Source organism: Felis catus, chromosome B1, assembly GCF_018350175.1.
Source record: "Felis catus isolate Fca126 chromosome B1, F.catus_Fca126_mat1.0, whole genome shotgun sequence".
Classification (NCBI taxonomy): Eukaryota; Metazoa; Chordata; class Mammalia; order Carnivora; family Felidae; genus Felis; species Felis catus.
The window spans coordinates 163,761,888-163,770,094 of record NC_058371.1 but is presented as its reverse complement, the minus strand read 5'-3'; positions in this window follow the sequence as shown (position 1 = coordinate 163,770,094).

Below are 8,207 nucleotides of genomic sequence, written 5' to 3'. Positions count from 1 at the left end.
GAGAGAGAGAGTGCACAGCAGGGACAGAAAGGGAGAGAGAGAGAGAGTCCCAAGCAGGCTCTGAACTGACAGTTCTATGCAGGCCTTGAACTCACGAACCATGCATGAGATCATGACCTGAGCTGAAATAGTCAGACGCTCAACCAGCTGAGCCACCCAGGGGCCCCTAAAAAAAATAGAAAGAAAGAAAGTCTCCCCAGCCACACTGACCTTGCTGTTCATCAATGTGATTGGGATACTCCTGCCTCAGGGCCTTTGCACTTACTGTTTCCTCTGCCTAGAGCACTCTTATCCCAGATCTCCCCAGGGCTTGTACCCTCATCTGCTGTAGGTCTCTTCATGTGTAATCTTCTTTGCCTTCAATAATACTCTAGTTACAATTGCAGCCTCCGCCCACTCTCCAGACCTCCCTCTCCCCCATTCTGCTTTAGAATTTGCTTTAGCAACACTGAAAACATTATGTTTATTTATATATAAACATCTCCCAATAGAGTGCAAGCTCAATGAGGGCATGGATTTTTTTTTTTAACATTGAGATATAATTCACATGCCACACAATTTACCTACAAAGTATACAATTTGGGGGTGCCTGGGTGGCTCAGTCAGTTAGGCATCTGATTTCAGCTCAGGTCATGGTCTTGCAGTTCATGGGCTCTGTGCAGACAGTTCAGAGCCTGGAGCCTGCTTCAGATTCTCTGTCTCCTTCTCTCTCTACCCCTCCCCCCCGCTCACACTCTGTCTCTCTCTCTCAATAATAAATAAACATTAATAAAAGGTACACAAATGCATTTTAGTATAATCACAGATTTGTCTAACCATCATTCCAATTTTAGAATATTTTCATTCATTTCTCCTTGCAAAATACACGCCATTAGCAGTCACTCTCTTTCTTGCCATCCGCCACTCCCTCCACCCGCCATGGTCACTACTAATTTACTTTTTGTCTCTATAAATTTGCCTATTCTGGACATTTCATAAAATTGGAGTTATGCAATACATGGTCTTTTGTGACTGGCTTCTTTTGCTTAGCATGTTTCCAAGGTCAATGCCATAGAGTATCTGTACTTCATTCCTTTTCATGGCTCACTAGTATTCCATTGTATAGATATTCACATTTTATTTATCCATCCATTAATAGATATGAATAATGCTGCCATGAACATTTGTATATAAGTTTTTGTGTGTATATATGTTTTCATATTTCTTGGGTATATAACTAGGAGAGGAATTATTGGGTTATAGAGTAATTCTCTGCTTAACCTTTAAAGAACTGCCAAACTATTTTCCAAACAGCTGTTAAGTTTTACATTCTCACTAGCAATGTAATTTCTTCAACACTTGTTCTCTAGCCCTTTTGCCAAGACTTGTTATTATCTGTCTTTTTCATATAGTCATCCTAGTAAATGTTAAATGTCTTCATTGAGGTTTTGATCTGTATTTCCCTAATAGCTAAGATGCTGGGCACATTTTCATGTTCTTATTGGGTATTTGTGTATCTTCCTTGGAGAAATGTTTATTCAGATCTTTTGCTCTTTTTTTGATTGGGTTACATATCTTTTTTTTAAGGTTTTTATTTAAATTCTAGTTGGTTAATATACACTGTAATTAGCTTCAGGTGTAGAATATAGTGATTCAACACTTCCATACGTCACCCTGTGCTCATCATGACAAGTGCCCCCCTTAATCCCCACAACCTATTTCACCCACCCCGCCCCACCTCCCCTCTGGTAACCATCAGTTTGTGCTCTGTAATTAAGAGTCTGTTTCTTGGTTTGCCTCCCTCTCCCTCTCTCTCTTTCTTTTTTTTCTTTGTTCATTTATTTTGTTTCTTAAATTCCACATAGGAGTGAAATTGTATGGTATTTGTCTTTCTCTGACTTTTTTCACTTAGCATAATACACTCTAGCTCCATCTCTGTCATCACAAATGGCAAGATTTTATTCTTTTTTATGGCTGAGTAATATTCCATTGTGTGTGTGTGTGTGTGTGTGTGTGTGTGTATATATATATATATATATATATATATATATATATATATATATATACCACATCTTCTTTATCCATTCTTCAGTCAATGGACACTTGGGCTGTTTCCATAATTTGGCTGTTGTAGATAATGCTGCTCTAAACATTGAGTCATATATTCCTTTCAATTAGTATTTTTATATTCTTTGGGAAAATACCTAGTAGTGCAATTGCTGTGTTAGAGGGTAGTTCTATTCTTAACTTTTTGAGGAACCTCCATACTGTTTTCCAGAGCGGCTGCACCAGTTTGCATTCCCACCAGCGGTGCAAGAGGGTTCCCCTTTCTCTCTCTGTTCTTTCTTGTGTTGTTAATTTAAGCCGTTTGACAGGTGTGAGGTGGTATCTCATTGTGGTTTTGATTTGTATTTCCCTGATGATGAGTGATGTTGAGCATCTTTGCATATGTCAGTTGGCCATCTGGATGTCTTCTTTGGCAAAGTGCCTATTCATGTCTTCTGTCCGTTTCTTCACTGGATTATTTGTTTTTTGGGTGTTGAGTTTGATAAGTTCTTTATGTATTTTGGATATCAGATATGTCATTTGCAAATATATTCTCTCATTCTGTATGTTGCCTTTTATTTTTGTTGATTTGTTCCTTGGCTGTGCAGAAGTTTTTTAATTTGATGAAGTCCCAATAGTTTATTTTTACTTTTGTTTCCCTTGCTTTAGGATATTTATTTATTTATTATTTATTTTGAGAGAGAGAGAGAGAAAGTGTGAGTGGGGGAGGGACAGAGACAGAGGGGGAGAGAATCCTAAGCAGTCTCTGCATTGTCAGTACACAGCCTGATGTGGGGCTTGAACTCAAGAACCATAAGATCATGACCTGAGCCAACGTCGGACACTTAACCCACTGATCCACCCAAGTGCCCCCTCAGGACACGTATTTAGTAGGAATTTGCTATAGCCAATGTCAAAGAGATTACTGCCTGTGTTCTCCTCTAGGGTTTTTACGGTCTCAGGTCTCACATTTAGGTCTTTAATCCATTTGAATTTATTTTTGTGTTTGGTGCGCAAAAGTGATCCTGTTTCATTTGCATTCTGCTGTCCAGTTTTCCCAATTCCATTTGTTGAAGAGACTCTTTCCCCGTTGGGTATTCTCTCCTGCTTTGTTGAAGATCAATTGACCATATAGTTGTGGGTTCATTTCTGGGTTTTCTATTCTGTTCTATTGATATATGTATCTATTTTTGTGCTGGCACCATACTGTTTTGATCACTACAGCTTCACTATAAGCTGAAGTCTGGAATTGTGATGCCTTCAGCTTTGCTCTTCTTTTTCAAGGTTGCTTTGGCTCTTTGGGGTCTTTGGTGGTTCCATACACATTTTAGGATTGTTTGTTTCAGCTCTGTGAAAAATGCTATTGGAATTGCATTAATGCTGTAGGGATTGCATTAAATGTGTAGATTGCTTTGGGTTGTACAGACATTTTAACAATATTTGTTCTCCCAGTCCATGAGCATGGAATGTTTCTCCATTTCTATGTGTCTTCTTCAATTTCTTTCATCAGTGTTTTATAGTTTTCAGAGTACAGATAATCTTTTTAAAGGTATGAGAGTTCTTTATGTTGGCTAGATACAAGTCCCTTACTAGATAAATAATTTGAAAATATTTTCTCCCATTCTTTTTATTTTCATGATGGTGTCCTTAGTAGCACAAAAGTTTTTGGCTTTGATGAAGTCCAATTTATCTGTATTTTTCTTTTGTTGCTTGTGCTATTGGTGTCTTATCTAAGAAAGCATTGTCTAGTTCAAGTTCACAATGATTTATGCCTATGTTTTCTTATAAGAGTTCTATAGTTTTATCTCTTCCATTTAGGCCCATGATTCATTTTGAGTTCATTACTGTATATGGTATGAGGGAGCAGTCCAAGTTAATCCTTTTGCCTGTGGACACCCAGCACCACTGTTGAAAAGACTATCCTTTCTCCATTGAATTGCCTTGGCACCCTTATTGAAAATCACTTAAATATTAATGCTCAGAATTTTAATTTATGCACTCTCAATTCTATTCTATTGATCTATATGTCTATCACTATGTCCGTACCACATCGTCTTGACTACTGTAGCTTTGTAGTAAGTTTTGAAATTGGGAAGTGTGTATCATCCAACCTTATTCATATTTTTCAAGATTGCTTTGGCTATTTGAGGTCCCTTGAATAGCCGAACATGAATTTTTATGTTTTGTTAATCGCTGTATCCCCAGAGTTCAGCACAGTCCTGGCACATGGTAAATGCTAAACAAGTATTATTTAAATAAATACATAAATTCTCATAAAATTACAACAATAATAATTATGAAGTAGACATTTCTGGGAAAAAAAAAAAAAACCCTGCTTAGCATTCCTTCCCTCTATTCTTCTGGAAAGAACACTCACACTATCTTAGAAAACTACCCCTTGCTGGGGCGCCTGGGTGGCTCAGTCGGTTAAGCGTCCGACTTCAGCCAGGTCACGATCTCGCGGTCCGTGAGTTCGAGCCCCGCATCAGGCTCTGGGCTGATGGCTCAGAGCCTGGAGCCTGCTTCCGATTCTGTGTCTCCCTCTCTCTCTGCCCCTGCCCCGTTCATGCTCTGTCTCTCTCTGTCCCAAAAATAAATAAACGTTGAAAAAAATTAAAAAAAAAAGAAAACTACCCCTTGCTAATTTCATGTTGTTCTTTTGGGGCTTCATATCATAGTGTCCAATACCCCTGGCCTCAGAAGACAGTTTATGATTCAGGGCTGGCCAATTCCATTCCATTTCCTGTCATCCTGATAGGCTTTGGTATGATCATGTGAGTCAGGCCCTGCCAATCAGAATTCTGTCCTAAGATCACACGTTTTGAGAAGTGACCCCAACTGTAAAAGAATGCACCCTACCAAGTTGAGAACCATGGGAAGAGTGTCCTGTTGAGTTCTAGTTCCTGGATCTAGTGGCCCCTGAGGCTGGACTATCTCTGCTAAGCTTGGCAGGATTCTCAATTGTATACAATGCAACGACTCTGGTTAAATCACACAGATGAGGAATTCATGGGAAGGCTTTGGGAAGCTCACAGAATGCATGGGAAGTTTGAAAAACCTAGCTGAAGCGAGAGCCAAGGAGGGTAGAGCATGATTTAGATCCTGCCGTAGAAGTTTTGTGCCTTGGACTTCCGGCTTGTGTTAGACCCTGCTACTCTTGAATTCTCTGCCCCTGGACCCTCAACCTTCCTGCAGTCAAGAAACCATCTCTAATTCACTCTTGGACCTCTGCACCATTTTCTTAAGAGGTGAAGTCCTGGATAGGAGCCTCTACTTTTCATATGTGGCCCTAGGTCAGCCACCAGGGCCCTCCTCTCAGTGCCAGGACCAGCATTCAATAAATACATTTGCTTCTATTATTACACTTGCTTTGCCTTTTTTTGATTACCTGAGCCAAAAAATTCCCCTCTCCACCCCCCCCCCCTTTTTTTTTTTGGTCTTGGCTACATTGATTGAATTTCTGTCATTTACAACAAAAGAAATCTGATTAAAGGAAATAAAAATAATAGTAACAGCCACGATTTATGGTATGTTAGCAGGTAAATACTTTACATACTGTTGTAGTAGCTTCCTATGGCTGCTGTAACAAAATGCCATAAATGTAGTGGTTTAAAACACACATACTTATTATAGTTCTTGAATCAGAAGTACAAAATGAGTCTCATGGGGCTGTAAAGTCAGGGTGTTGTCAGGCTGTGTTCCTCCTGGAAGGAATTCACTTACTTGCCTTTTCTAGCTTCTAAAAGACGCCGGGATTCCTTGGCCCTTCCCAGCAGCTGCTTCGCTCCGACCTCATCACATCTCCTTCTCTGACTCTGACCCTCCTGCCTCTCTCTCTCACTTGTAAGGATCCTTGTGATTACAGAGGGCCCACTGGGAGAATCCAGGATAATCTCCCCACCTCAGAATTCTTAATCATACGTACAAAGTCCCTTTTGCCATGTTAAGTAACATATTCACAGGTTTCCCGGATGAGGGTGTGGACACGTTTGGGGTGCCATTACTCTGTCTACCACACGTCTCATCTGTTTGAGTCCTCACAACAGTTCTGTCATGCTCATTTCGAAAATAAAGGAATATTGCACAGAGAGTTCAAATAATGTGTCCCATGTTGAGCCGAAGAGCCAATGTTCAAGCCTTGGCTGCCTTTCCGAAGTCTGGGTGCGTTATGTTTTCATAACCCTTCTACCTGGCTTCAATAGCCTTGTTGGCGTGGGAGTTGTGGTGAAGGAAGTATGGAAAGGATCTGACGGATGCATCATCTTTGTGTTTCCCTTCGTGTCTGATGAATTGAGAAAAGAATGGCAGAGTCTCTCGGATCTTGAGATACAGGGAAGAAAAGGAACCTAATTCTATGAATCTTATTTCCAAATGTTGGCTTATTCAGCAGCCTCCATAGGACAGCCTGCATCTCAAGCCAATAGAGCTTGGCTTATTAAAAGGGGACTCGAGTCTCACAAAACCTCAAATACCAGCTCCTTTAACAAAGCTAATAGCCACAGTGGCATGAGATAGTGCATGCAGCTGAGATTCTTCAGGCCCTGGAATTAAAGGGGAAGGATATACCCAAAAGAAGGACCGTCCTTAATTTGGGAATAATACAAAGACCAATGGGAAAGTGGACTGTTCTTGGCTGACAAAACGACAGAGGATTTCAAGTTGCCTGACACCCCTAAACAGGGCGTTAGGCATATTTAACATCCAGCTATGTCAGATCTAGAAAATGCTTCACCTGAAAGGCAGCCCACTAGCACTCAGTATGCAGAGACAGAATAAAAGCTGCTGACTCTTGCTTATGAAATCAATCCCACCAGCCCTCCACAGCCAAATTCTAGACAAACCAGAGCCATCTATTAACATAAGCATAAGTTGGAGTCTGCATACACTCAGGCCCAGTAGAAATCACAGGCGAACTGGTGGCAACGAGAGACACACAGAAAAGCTACTCTGTACTCTAATACTCACTTCATCCAGTCCCAGCGGACAGAATGACCGCCAGTAAGAGTGACTCAAGTCTTGATGTTATACTGAGTTTCCATTACATGCTGGAGGCAATACTAGATCATCAAAGACAGAGTTCCTGCTCTGAAGATGAGGCAGTCTTAGAGAGGAGAGGTTTCTGACATGGAGGGATGGGGGCGTGGCCGAGGGAGGAGGCCCAACAGTCTTGGGAGGAGGGAGAGCTGGACCAGCTTTGCTCTATGAGCTGGGACTCTCCAGTTGCACGTGACAGAAACTAAATTTGAACTGTCAATAGAAAATGTGATGTTGTGAGAGCAAGGCCCTGGAAAGGCGAGGCATCAGCCAAGCCTCAGAAGTGACTGGAACTCGGAACTAGAGAGCCATCATGACGAAGTCACGGCAAGGGCTGTTCCCTGTGTCTGGAAAGTTCTTCCTTTCCACTTAGTTTATTTACTACCCATCATTCACGTGTCTCCAGTTGCCTCCTCGGGGCAACCTGCCCTCTTTCCACTCGTTTCTCTTACTGAATCACACCCAGAGTCCTGGCTGGCCTCTTTGAGCCTCTGGGACGAACTAGAAAATGATGACCCTTTTGGGTGGACAGTGCCCAGTGTGTCAAGAACAGAGTACCCTTTCCTCTGAGCAAACACAGCTTCACACCAAGCCCCATGGGTTGGTGAGCAGGCTGTTTAAGTGGTATTCCAGTCCCCTGCCCCCATGGCTGTGCTCCATTGGGCAGTGCACAAACTGTATACCTGTGCAGAGTAGCTGAGCCAGTTCCCCTATTGTAAGCTCTTGAGGGGCACCTGGGTGGCTCAGTCGGTTAAGCTTCAGACCCTTGATTTCAGCTCACGGTTCATGGGTTGCAGCCCTGCATCAGGCTCTATGCTGTCAGCACTTGACTTCTGCTTGGGATTCTCTCTCCCTCCCTCTCTCTCTGTTCCTCTCCCATTCACTCTCTCTAAATGAATAAACTTAAAAAAAAAACAACTGTGTACCTTTTCTGCTTATTACTTGTTAAAATAGCAATTTTAGGGGGCGCCTGGGTGGCGCAGTCGGTTAAGCGACCGACTTCAGCCGGGTCACGATCTCGCGGTCCGTGAGTTCGAGCCCCGCGTCGGGCTCTGGGCTGATGGCTCAGAGCCTGGAGCCTATTTCCGATTCTGTGTCTCCCTCTCTCTCTGCCCCTCCCCTGTTCATGCTCTGTCTCTCTCTGTCCC